This window comes from Astyanax mexicanus, chromosome 4, assembly GCF_023375975.1.
Source record: "Astyanax mexicanus isolate ESR-SI-001 chromosome 4, AstMex3_surface, whole genome shotgun sequence".
Classification (NCBI taxonomy): domain Eukaryota; kingdom Metazoa; phylum Chordata; class Actinopteri; order Characiformes; family Acestrorhamphidae; genus Astyanax; species Astyanax mexicanus.
In genome coordinates this window covers 7,797,532-7,810,809 of record NC_064411.1, presented here as the reverse complement: position 1 = coordinate 7,810,809, position 13,278 = coordinate 7,797,532, and the positions used below count along the sequence as shown (strand labels likewise).

General features: G+C 36.0%; 4 protein-coding genes across 6 annotated transcripts in view; 2 read left to right on the top strand and 2 right to left on the bottom strand.

Annotated features, from left to right (window-relative positions):
* The window catches only part of LOC111196471 (zinc finger protein 239-like), a 294,610-nt gene that overhangs the window by 122,229 nt on the left and 159,103 nt on the right, over window positions 1–13,278 (top strand). The window contains exons 1-2 of one of the 2 annotated variants that reach the window (XM_049477882.1): window positions 4,256–4,335; window positions 5,759–5,836. The gene's annotated coding sequence lies outside the window, so the exon portion shown is untranslated. Of the gene's footprint in view, window positions 1–4,255; window positions 4,336–5,758; window positions 5,837–13,278 lie in introns of those variants that run through there. The other variant, XM_049477883.1, reaches the window with a different exon arrangement.
* Window positions 1–13,278, bottom strand: part of LOC125801109 (zinc finger protein 501-like) — a 286,089-nt gene that overhangs the window by 151,005 nt on the left and 121,806 nt on the right. The window lies entirely within an intron of this gene.
* The window catches only part of LOC111196864 (zinc finger protein 239-like), a 156,427-nt gene that overhangs the window by 100,200 nt on the left and 42,949 nt on the right, over window positions 1–13,278 (top strand). The gene's annotated exons all lie outside the window — the stretch shown is intronic.
* Window positions 1–13,278, bottom strand: part of LOC125801144 (zinc finger protein 585B-like) — a 252,436-nt gene that overhangs the window by 211,415 nt on the left and 27,743 nt on the right. The gene's annotated exons all lie outside the window — the stretch shown is intronic.

Genomic DNA, 13,278 nt, shown 5'->3' with positions numbered 1-13,278 from the left:
ACTTGCGCAGTGTGGTAAAAAGATCATTAAAGTCCCTTTTTAACACCTCAGACTCCTCTTTCCTTGTATCGTTCTTTCCAACATGAACAATGATCCGTTTCACTGTTCTGTATTCAGCCAGTAGTGTTGGAAGCTTCTCATTCAGTTCAGAAACGGTGATGTTTGGCTCACATCGAACAATGAGTTTCTGATTATTGTTCATGCCATGAACAGAGTCATCCCCCAAAACAAGGGTGTCTGCTGTGGCCACAGCCTGGAGCCCTGTGGCTCTCCTGGGGTGTTTTGAATGGCTGAATCTTCTGGTTCTTTCTGTATCATACTGGCTGGTATTAGGAAAGTCATTAAGGTCTTGCAGTGGCTCAAATCTATTTTGCAAACTAAGTGACTGGAACTGATTTCCTCTGGCTCTGTGCTCTGATCTCTCGCGTTTGGGTTTAGCTCCAATGCGAACCCATTGCTGGTTTTGCCCATATCTTTCAGCTGTACTCACATTAGGAATGTCCACATGATCTGCTGGTCCAGTTCTGTTCGTCTCCACTGCTCGCTGCTCCGTTAAAATCCCTGCCCGTTGTCCGCTGGCAGCACTCCCACACTCCGTTGGTCCTCGAACAGCGCAGAGATGCCAGTCCTTAAACTCTGATAACAAGGACCGAAAATTTGTTTCCAAAACAGTCATTCTTTGTAGAAGATTGTAGCAGTTCTGGCAGCACTGGTGCTCTGAACCCACACAAGGAGGCATCTTGCAGATTTCTTCTTAAGTACTCTACAGAAACTTTTCTGATTCCTGTGCCTATGGCTCTACTATAAAATGTCCAAAAGAAACTAGAAAAAAAATAAAATAAGAAACAAAATATGGTAGTGCTAGTGCTAATCTAAATAATGAGCTCAGACACTGTAGCTCGAAAATATCTGAAAATAAAGAAAAGTATGAAAGATAGCAGAGATAGCAGAGCTAAGCAGAGAAGTGTCTGAACGGCACAGATCTTACTATCTGTGGCTTTCTCTGCGTTGCTACTGTGCACTCTCTCTACTTTACTATCTGTGGCTTTCTCTGCACTGCTAATGTGCACTCTTGCTGCTTTACTATCTGTGGCTTTCTATGCAATGCTAGTGTGCACTCTCTGTGCTTTACTCTCTTTGGCTCTTGCAGCTTTACTATATTTTTAATGGTGAAAACTGGAAAAAATATTTTTACTTGCAGAAACCTGAGAAAAAAACAGAAGTGGGATTGCGGTGGTTGGAGTCTCTGTGGGAAGCAACACCACTCTCCTTTTGACAGAAGATATGGAGGAGCTCATCGTTCCATACAATGTACTGATCAGCTAATTAAGCACCTTCCAATCATCGTAAACATTTCCTATGAGGGAGGAGTTATTTGTTCTATTGGCAGCCCAGCTTTTACAGAGGCATAAGGCCTTAAAAATGTCTTTCACACACTAATCCAGTTCTAATCTGACCCATAATCTGTTTGTTTTTCCATCCCCTGTTTTCTCCTTTTCAGTTTAGGGGAGAAGTTATATACATGGACTTGATTTGTAGTCAATAACGAGTATAAACTTTTGTTGAATAGCCCACCTCCGATCTCCCCCAACATTCCGAAATACAGTGCGTTTATATACACAGATAGTTTATATACACAAAACCTTCAGCTAGTCAAGCCACAATAAGTCAACTGACAAGAAATGCTTAAAAATGCATAAATATTATAGAGATATTTTCAGCAACAACTGGAAAGTTATGCATTTCCCCAACATTAATTTTCAGACCTTTCCTGGCTTAACTACGACAAGGAACTGTGTGTATAAGAGTGCTTTAATAAACTAATCTGTAGGCACTGTGTGTATAAACAGTGTTTTTAATAAACTATCTGTAGGAACTGTGTGTATAAACAGTGTTTTTAATAAACTATCTGTAGGAACTGTGTGTATAAACAGTGTTTTTAATAAACTATCAGTAGGAACTGTGTGTATAAACAGTGTTTTTAATAAACTATCTGTAGGAACTGTGTGTATAAACAGTGTTTTTAATAAACTATCTGTAGGAACTGTGTGTATAAACAGTGTTTTTAATAAACTATCTGTAGGAACTGTGTGTATAAACAGTGTTTTAACAAACTATCTGTAGGAACTGTGTGTATAAACAGTGTTTTAATAAACTATCTGTGTACTTTTAAAGTTCTCACTGCCTTGCTTTAAATATCATCATCCTTGGAATTCTACCAGTGAAGTGTGGAGCTACTTTGAGTTTGTTGTTAATGGTGTAAAAATAGTGATTTTTTTGCATGGGTTAAGCTATGCCCCTATCACTAGCATTGTGGTCTATTGGAAGCATTAGCTAACAGCGCTGTATTTCAGAATGCTGGGGAGAACAGAGGTGGGCTATTCAACAAATGTTTGTATTTGTTATCATGATTCACTACACCCTAAGTCCATTTCAGTTCACCCTTAACAACAAACTATTCTGCTATCTGAACTTTTTTTGTTCCATATTTTTCATTCTGTTGTTCACTTGTGTTTTTGCCTTGGAAAAGTGTTTATTTATTAAGCCAATTGCACTACCTCACATCATACTACACACACAGATGTTCATATCTATGTACAACAATGAAATACTTATATAATTAAATTGTTAAAATAAAAACACATTTTTGTGCATTATATTTATTGTTTTATTTTGTTCTTTTTTTGTATATTAAAAAAAAGTTATTGCTGGAAATGAATCAATCTGCTGTCAACTTCAGGAAGCTTCGGTTGATTCATCACTTCAGAACAACCTCAATGTACAATGTACAAAAGTTATAAGTCACTCAGATTTAGGAGACTCGGTTAGTCTTATTTAGAAAATGTTGACCATACATTTATTATGATATAAAATTGTAAAATGTGAAGTTTTAAAAACAGTTAGGTTTAGTTATTCTTGTGATTCGACTCCTACTGATTCATTGAACAGAATAAAGTGAAGCTTGTGCAACTGGAAAGTTATTCAGCTCTTTCTGAGGTAAGATGTGGTGGATATGGTGGTGATAAATTACGATATTATAAAGTCACTTTTCATATTGTATGGTAATAAGTAATGTTTTATGTGATGTATGATAATATGGAATATGTTTATTTGTATATCATGTATTTATGGTGATACGTTTTTTATTATTATACGTTTATTCGTTGATAATCTCAGAGGCTCACTTTGTGGCTGCTAGCTAGCTTTCTAGTTATAATTACCAAACATGAACGCTAGCCAACACCTAAACGCGGTTCTCTTTCAGAAAAAATACCTTCAATGTCTTTAATTGATACTCGGATGTACAAATTAAGATCATTCAAGTTTTCAAAGAGGTAAAACCTGCTTTCAGTGTCTAGCCATAATAAGAGAAAGTGAGCAGCTAGCCATAGCTCACTTTATCTCAGTCCTAGGCTGTATTCGAAATGGCATACTACTATACTGCATACTGCACTAGTATGTACTGCATACTACACACCGCCCAGTATGTAGTATTCAGTACTGCAACACTTTTGATTGTAGTACCCTACACGTTCCCGTGACACACCAGTCAGTGCTCTGAAGTGCTCAGAATTCCTCAGAGTGAGTTGTAAACAGAAAGAACATGAAAAATGTCCTACCTTTTCATTATCAAGACTAATGAGATCTGCATACTGTCCAGAACTGCAATTGCTGCTTTAATTTTAGAGTTTAATGTAAGTTCAGTTAACCCAATTCTAACAACCATTTAGCAGCAGCCCCCACAACCCAAGTAAGTTCCAGTTATATTTAAATATGTTTTCCTATTTATTTTAGTAAATTACTATTTTCATCTATGTAAGTACCAACAAGAAGAAAACATTTAAACAAACTCTCATTCATATTTACACAATCTCAACAATAAAAGAAATGAGACAAGTTGCATCACCGCAGAGATAATTATTAAAGCTTATAAACTGCAGTTTTAATCCATTTAAATGAGCTCTGTGTGTAACTCCAGCATCAGTAGCAGTAATGCTAGTAAATCTACTTAATACAAAACATTAGTTTTAGAAAATGGAAATATAGAGGTACGTTTTCTGTCCTATTTTAGTGAAATACTTTGTTCTACTTTGTAAAAATTAAAGAAAAACTCCAGAGAAGTAGTTATACAGTGTTTTAAATGAGAGTTTTAGCTGTTTAGCTCCATTCAGCTCCATGCATTGAGGACTCCCTCGCGGGCTCCCTCTAGCGGTGATGGGGTATAATGTGATATAGCGGGGGAGGGGGCGGGGCTCTACATAACCCGGATGAGGCTGAGCTTCCGGGGTCTGTAGCTGGAGAGGAGGAAGAGCGGGATCAGCTGAACCTCAGAAGGTACGGAGAAGTTTCTCTCTCTCTCTCTCTCTCTCTCTCTCTCTCTCTCTCTCTCTCTCTCTCTCTCTCTCCCTCCCTCCATCACGCTGTTCTACATTCACTCCTACACTCACACCACCTTCAGCATGTGCAGCATTTACACCACCAGCACTGGATCTTCTCCTAGCTCTGCTCAGCAGTCTGCAGTAGGGGGTCGCGGAGCTGGGGATGGGGGGGGCTTTACAGATCATACATAGCCCTCCCCCACATCACTAATACACACCTGAGATAAATCAGTTCTGTGGAAATTCCTTTTTAAGTTTGTGTGATCAGTCTCTACACATTTCTTAGTTACACTAATTTAGTTTAGTTTAGTTAATTTTCCTTTACTTATTCCGGTTCCACCACAACAGTTGCTGGTAAGTCATGTGACTCTCCCATCAAAATAAAAGTCCACTTAAAATATTAAAATATTAAATGTAAGAATGAAAGATTTAGTGATTATAGTGAGGAAAAGTTCAGGCAAGAAGAGGAATTTCACAAGTAACATTTATTAGCTTACTGATTTAACAGAAAACTTGCTATTTCACTGTAATAACAAACACAAATATTAGCAAATTACAACATCTTTAGCTCCGCTGTTTTTAAGAAATCCCAGTTAAACCATTACTGTGGAATACAGTCTCCAGCTGCTCTTTTGCTGATACTTTAATAATGATGATAATAATAATAATAACAAAAACATGAATTTGATAATAATAAGAAGAAGAAGAATCACACTTTGAGCAACTTGACAAAAATACACAATTAAACATTTGTGTAAGAGGTTAAAAAGACTACAAAAATAATTGAAAAAGAACTACATCAAATAATATGAATTCTTACAAATTGTTATGATTGTGTTAACCTTTAGTAAACAAAAGAGACTCTTATGTTTTACACTCCTGTTGGAGGTTGGTTGATGTGTTGTAACAGTAAAAAGGTCATTATTTTGCTGTGATTTTATTTTGAACTACAATTCCCTGCACCAACAAGACAACTGCATCGGATCAACATTTCCAAAAAACACATCTTGAACTCAGGAGCGCATATCACTGTTAGCCTGAAGCCAGTGTGGTGGAAAATAATGAACTGTTATCAGGAGTTGTTAAAAAAAAAAATCAGGTTTGTGAAGCATTGATTTGGATTAATGTATTTGGTTAATGTGTGGAAACTTTTATAAATTGGTTTAAAGGAAAAAGCTTTGGACATCATCTGTCGTGATGAAGAACAAATCAAGCATCGGCAATGTGATTCGAACCAATGTGTGTCGTTTTTTCGGCACACGCCTCAAAGCTTCAGATTAAAGGGTAACATCACTCACTTAGAATGACTTAGAATCTCTTTAGTTAATTGACCTGCTTTTATTTTAATATTCAATGGCATTTTTCTTTGTGTTTTCCAGAAATTAAAATATTTTCCTGAAATTCATCACCAACAACCAGGATATTTAACTAAGAGCAAAGTTAAACTGCTGAAAGAGGTGAAGCAGAAGCCTTCCTGAAGTATCTCCAGAACACGCAGAAATTGTTTGCTACATTTAAAAGACAAATGAAGCCAAGTCCCGACATGGAGAAACATCAGCACTCTGTCAAGAGTTTTACTAAACAGAGTAATCTGAAAAAACACCAGCGCATTCACACAGGAGAGAAACCATATCACTGCTCAGACTGTGGGAAGAGTTTTAATAGACTGGAGACTCTAAAACTGCATCAGCGCATTCACACAGGAGAGAAACCGTATCACTGCTCAGACTGTGGGAAGAGTTTTAATCATCAGAGTAATCTCAAAAGTCACCAGCGCATTCACACAGGAGAGAAACCGTATCACTGCTCAGACTGTGGGAGGAGTTTTAATCAACAGAGTCATCTCAAAAAACACCAGCGCATTCACACAGGAGAGAAACCATATCACTGCTCAGACTGTAGGAAGAGTTTTATTACACAGAGTAAACTTAAAATACATCAGCGCATTCACACAGGAGAGAAACCTTATTACTGTTCAGACTGTGGGAAGAGCTTTAATCGACTGGAGACTGTCAAACGGCATCAGCGCATTCACACAGGAGAGAAACTGCATCACTGCTCAGACTGTGGGAAGAGTTTTACTGAACAGAGTGCTCTCAAAATACACCAGCGCATTCACACAGGAGAGAAACCGTATCACTGCTCAGACTGTGGGAAGAGTTTTACTATACAGAGTAATCTCAAAAATCACCAGCGCATTCACACAGGAGAGAAACCGTATCACTGCTCAGACTGTGGGAAGAGTTTTACTGAACAGAGTGCTCTCAAAATACACCAGCGCATTCACACAGGAGAGAAACCATATCACTGCTCAGACTGTGGGAAGAGTTTTACTATACAGAGTAATCTCAAAAATCACCAGCGCATTCACACAGGAGAGAAATCGTATTACTGCTCAGACTGTGGGAAGAGTTTTAATCAACAGAGTACTCTCAAAAAACACCAGCACATTCACACAGGAGAGAAAAATTTCCCAAATTTGTCCCATGGCAATTAAAAGCGCAAATCATAAATTCCACCAGAAACAAATATGAACTGTATTTAACAATGGATTTTACAGGTTCAGCAAAACTATTCTTATCCAGGGATGATGTGTATAGAATTCCATGTTATGTTTTTATGTCTTGTAAGTTTGAATATTCCAGGACATTCTTTGTGAGACAGAGCTCAGTTTTTAGGTTAGTTACTGTTGCGCAGTAAGGTTACAGGCTCATTCACTCCCTCTGCTGGTGTTCTTGTTTGTCTATGGTTCAGTCCAATTAAAAATCTGTTACTATAGAGGGATATAGAGGGATATTTGGTTGTGTTGTATTACTCAAGTTTTATACTCTCTTATCTTTTCCTTATTGAATATTAAATGTTGCTTATGGTTTTTTTAATCTCCAAAGTTACTAAGAATATCCAAATAATGTAGTTTCTTAATTGTTTTTATCCAGTACAAACTATTATCTTTGTATTACTTCACCTCTATATTTACCCATGTGTGTTTTAATAAACGGCTTTTATATTGCAGATCTCCAGTCTCATTGTGTTTTCTCAACACATGTTTGACATGAAACCTATAGGCCTGAGATTGTCATATCCAGTTATATTAAGACTATGGTTTGTGTTTTTTTCTCCTAAATCTCTTGTAATGTAACTATGCATAACCAGTCATATTAAGACTATGCTTGAAGTGCAAACAGAGACAGAACATGTTTTAAGCACAGTACAGTCTTGTTGGTCACTCTGTTACCGTCTGTCACTCTGTTAAAAGTAGCAGAAGCATCTTCTATGCCAGGAGTATTTAATTAGAATTCAGAATGATCCAGTTATACAAAATTCCTCGCCTGTCTCTCTGTCGCACTCGGCGTGACTTTAGTTTTCGTCCGTTCTCGTTTTTTCGCCCATTCTCGCCCAGGCTCACTATCTCCTTATAAAGGCGTTTTTTTCACGGCCATGTCCCAATTCAACAGCCGGAGCAGCGGGACCGCGACCCTGACAACACGGGTTCGATCCAGCGTGAGGAGCGGTGTGTTTATTTATTTATTTTTTCCACGTCTGCACAGATCTGATTGACTGAAGAGAGTGGTTGGTGATATTACATCACACGTGATTGGTCTGTGATTTACTGCGCCGCAAAGCGTGTATACAATTAAATCCTTCTCAATAGGTTTGGGTCCGGACCCGGACCACGGTCCGCCCGTGACCTCTGTTCTATGCAAATTCCCCGAATTTTCCTCTTCTGCTCACTGCTCAACCACCAAACTCGCTGCTACTGTGTTGCCAGTTGCCAGTGTTGTATCTTAAAAAGTCCACACTAAACTATGAGAGGTTTAAGCTTGACGAGAAATATCGTCTCATCTTAATCTCGTGAGATCTCGTGCCACGATACAGCATTTGCTATTTTACTGACCAAATGTATAAACAAAGCATTTCCTGTTTTACTGTCTATTGTTATTGTTAGCTAGCCTAGATAAATGTACAAATGTAGCATTTGCTGTTTTAATGACTATTATTATTGTTTGCTAGCTAGCTAAATGTTCAAATATGCAGTTTGCTGATTTACTGAACATTATTATTGGTAGCTAGCCTAGCTAAATGTATAAATGTAGCATTTGCCGTTTTACTGACTTTTATTATTGGTAGCTAGCCTAGCTAAATGTACAAACAAAGCAGTTTAACAGTGTTTTACGGCCGGTATTTATTTATTTTTTATTTCTTGCATATTTTTTTTCTTAAATGTAATTTGTATTCTCTTTCAAGCATTCATTCGGTATCTCAGTATGGGATACGCCACTCTCGCATATTCCTCATGTAGCCCCGGCTAATATATATACATATATATATATATATATATATATATATATATATATATATATATATATATATATATAGCGCCTTTAGATTTTACAACTGTGAGATAAAACAGATAATACAAATAAAACTGATATAAACTACAAAGTGAAATATACAAGTTAGTGGAAAATTAACACTACATATACATATAATACAGAATAAGATACAGAAATAATTTTAACTATACATGCAGAAAAAATATGTAATAAAGTAAAAAATAAAGTAAAGTAATGCTTAATCTTGCTTTGTTAATTTTGATTTATGTGGTAACTAATATGCGGAAGGAAGAAAAGCTTGCGCATTTACTAACAATTCCCTACTTTACCACATGATGCCACTAATTCCCGCTCTCTCCGCACACTTTTGAAGGCATACGCATGCCTTAAACCTTGCTTAAATGTACGCTCGTTTTCACACCAAGTATTTCTTTATAAATCACAATTCTTGCGTGAGATGTTGCTCACGCACATTTCTGCCCTCTTTTTATGCGTACGCACTCTTTATAAATGAGGCCCCTGCTCTTTATGAGGCTTTGATTCAGCAGTAGATTCTCTCCTGTCAGATTCCTGTCAACATTAGCCTGTTAGCAGCTAACAGAGTTAGCAGTGAATTAGCTCTCTTTCTCTTATACTGTTTAATAAACTGAGAAAAGCACAAATAATTTATGGGTAAATTTATGAGATTAAACTAATTCAGATTTAATTAGTATAATTAAAGGCTGATTTTTGGTAAGTTAGGAAAAAGCTGAATTAGCTAGCTTCCTAGTGTTGGCTAAGCTAGCTACTGAATGTACCCAAAGTTTCTGAGGAGAAAGAGCATTTATTTTCTGTTTTCTGTGACCTAGAAAGGTTTTTAAACGGTTTGGAGGAACTAATTGCCACCATTCTAACAATTCTACAAATTACTATCTGTTTTAAGCTAATTTGCCTCAGTAAGAGTAAATTATCCTCAAATTTTACCTCAGTTTATTTAATTGTTAGCGTTTACTAGCTAACAGATTTAACGTTTATTTACACAGTTCTTAAACTTAAATTTAGTTGTTTTTTTAAAACATTACTCACACCTTCACTGTTTCTTATAATTCATATATTCTTTTCTCTACAGTGTACAAATCAGTGAGTCTTGGTGAATGTTTCTGTTCTTATTATGGTAAATAGGGCCTGTAGAGATTTAATAGAAGAATCTGTTCTTTAGAACATAATGTTTTATATCATTGTTAGAAGCACAAACACACCTGAGATTATTTCTATTTATTTATATTTTACAATTACTGTTACAAAGAGCCAAGAGTCGGCCCAAAGACTTCAGGAGCTAAATAGCTCCTCCACTGAGTCCCACCCACAGTGCCTGCAACCCTCATGCTTCCGCTTGTTTAGCCAATCAGAGCGATGCTGAGACTGAGGGGCCTCAGTTGGGGGCTTGCATACCGCAGATAGAGAGGACTTCTGTAGAGGAACAGTGGAGATAGTGGACGGTGTGCAGCTTAGTAAAGTTTTGTGGGATTACCGAGGACATTTAATTCTTGTGTGCATTCAGATACCTGTAAGTACCTACACTGCTGTTTATTCATAAAGTGTAGATAACTATTACTTTCCTAGTTGTAGGTGTACTTTCAAGGAGTTACATGCTATGCTAACTGATCAGCTCTTTGTATAGCTCTGTATAGCTTCTAGCTGTTTCTGATCTGCCTATTATTATTACCAGATAACACCTCATAGAAGTGTGTATCTTTGTTTAGGTGTTAGTGTTGTAAATTGTAGTCAGTGATGTGTTTCAAGTAGTTCAAGTATCCCTTTTATATCTGTTGTTTCAGAATCACACACTCACACAGTCGGATTGCATTCATCTATTCTGTATATACCACAACTCCTCTGCTGCAGTAAATACTGTTTTCAGAGTACATCATCTCCAGCATTTTAATCAGATGCACCACAGTGGCTTCTACATGGTTTAATACCAGCTAGCTCTTCTTAACAATTACAATACGACTTTAAAATGGTCCTGTTTAAAATATTTATCATTGGTTCGTTTATTGTATCTATCAGAAGCAGACTGTATCTGCCCAATATCATTTATTTTACTCCAATATTCAATACACAGAGTGCCTTATTAATATAATGGCATGTTGAATCAGATTTGTCACAGTAATATATGTTTACAGAAATAGAGGGTCAGGTGGACGGGTGCTTGTGTTACAGAGTGAACAGGGTGGATTTAACACACAACTGCTTCACAAGACTCAGTGCTAGATAGTGTAAATGAAGCATCAGGCTGGAGGATTAACACAACAGTTCAGATATAATAAAGAAGACATTGTTTAGCTGTTTAATGCGTCTGAATTTGTATTTAAGTGGTAAATTAAATGGTTTGGTAGATGCTTTGAACAGAACAGAAGTATTGGGGATAAATATATATGGATCATTAGTCGGAATATGGTTTATATTTCATTTTATTTTTTTGGTCGAATGGTGAAAATGTTAGCTACAATAACCGTATTTATAATTATAATAATTATAACACAAAAATGATATTTGTATAAAAGGGCGGGACTTTTATTGCGATGTTAGTTCTATCTCCGGTAAATCTTAGTGTTGCCTGATTCAATTACCTGTTCTAGAAACGGAGCTGACCACGTTTAGTATGCTCCGAGTTAAAGTTAGAAACTTACCTTCAGCCAAGTTCGTCTTAGTTCTTCCAATTCCCAGTGATTTAGGTTCACATTGGTAAAGAAATGTGACACTTATGTGCTAAAGTAAATTTTACCATGCTTTCAGTGGCTGAAAGAAATATATTTTTTCTTATAATGTTACTTTTATTAAAGAGTTATGTCTCCTGAGTCAGAATACATTAATAAAGTCCAAGCGCAAAACTGTATTACCCAACAACACTAGTTTTAGTACAGTCAAACCTCTGAAATCTACATATTTATACTATTCGCCCAGTATAAAACATGCTGGCAGTGGCTAAAGAAATTTATTTTTCTCCATAATGCTTCTTTAATTAAACAATAAATCATGTCGCTAGACATATCTGTATATGTTTAACAAAATATTTAAAATACTGGTAACATTTATAATAAATGTACATCAATTAACCATGCTTACAACAGTTACAAACATTGTAAAATGCCTAAACTTTTTTTTAAATGACAAATGTTTAAATATTCTTTATTATTAAAATTCCTTAAACTATTGGCTCAGATCATAAGTAATTAACAGGATATACTTCATTTTTACTTCATAATGCCAAATATTTCTCAACCCAAATGTTAGTTTCTTCTATTCTGTTTTTTCTCAGTTTTTTCCATTCTTTAAGTGTATAAATTCCCTAAAATTCCATCGGGATAAATAAAATAAAGCATCTATCTATAATGCTTGTTACGGTGGGTGACCCAGGCAGGTAGACGAGGAGACGGACGCAAGTGCAGGTAAGGGCAAAACAAATAATAATTTATTAAATAAATAACAAAGATAAACAAAGAAACAAGTAAACACGTAACAAAGATAATAAACCAAAATAAACGAGGGGGACTAGAGAACATAAACAAACTAGAGAAAATAATAACGATAAACAAACAGGGAATATATACAAGGAGCTAAACTAGAAATAAACACAAAGCAGGGTATATACAGGGAGCTAGGGAACACGGAGCTAAACAAGAAACTAGAAAAAACCAAACAAGAAATAAACAAGAGAAAAACACAGAGCAAGGACTAGGGCTATGAAACGCGGAGAAACACAGAGAGACAAAACAACAGAGGTTAGTGCAAAGACCGACCAGGGACAAGTGACAGAGGAGGGATATTTATAGTGACTTGAAACACACAAGAATTGGAAACACCTGGGGTAGGGGCGGAGCTACAAATGAGACTTGTGGTGGAAAATTACTGAGACAGGGGACACAGAGAAGCAGGGGTCACGTGGGAACAACACAACAGGCACAAGAACAGACAAAACAGGGCGAGGACCTGACAATGCTGGTTGTTTAGTTGTGTATTTTTTTTAAACAATGTCAAAGTGTGAAGTGACTTCTTATTCTTATTGTCACATTCACGTATTTATTGCATTGTATTATAATAATAATAATAATTTTAATAATAATCTGATTATTATTATTATGAATTATTAAGTATTATTGTTACTAAATATTATTAAGTATAATTATTATTAAGTATTATTATTATTAAGTATAATTATTATTAAGTATAATTATTATTACAGTGTTTTAACAGTTTTTATTAAACAGCATGGACAAAGATACTTTAATTTGCTAACATGTTTTATTCTGTGTATTAATACAGTACAATATGGAATTTTCTGTTAAATTAGCAAGCTGTAGAATCTTGAGCTGTGATGTCATGTAGATGCATGAAATAAGTTTTTGCTGATACTGTTCTTTGTATATAAGAAAATCTATTACAGAAAAAATAATAATTAGTACGAAGAACAGCATCATCAACAAGCACCCAGGTTTGCTTGGAGAGAGTTGTTTTCTCAAATCTGATCTGTAGCTCTCTGGCTTGAATTGCTGAAGTCCAGCCTTTTATGTTTGAAAACACCT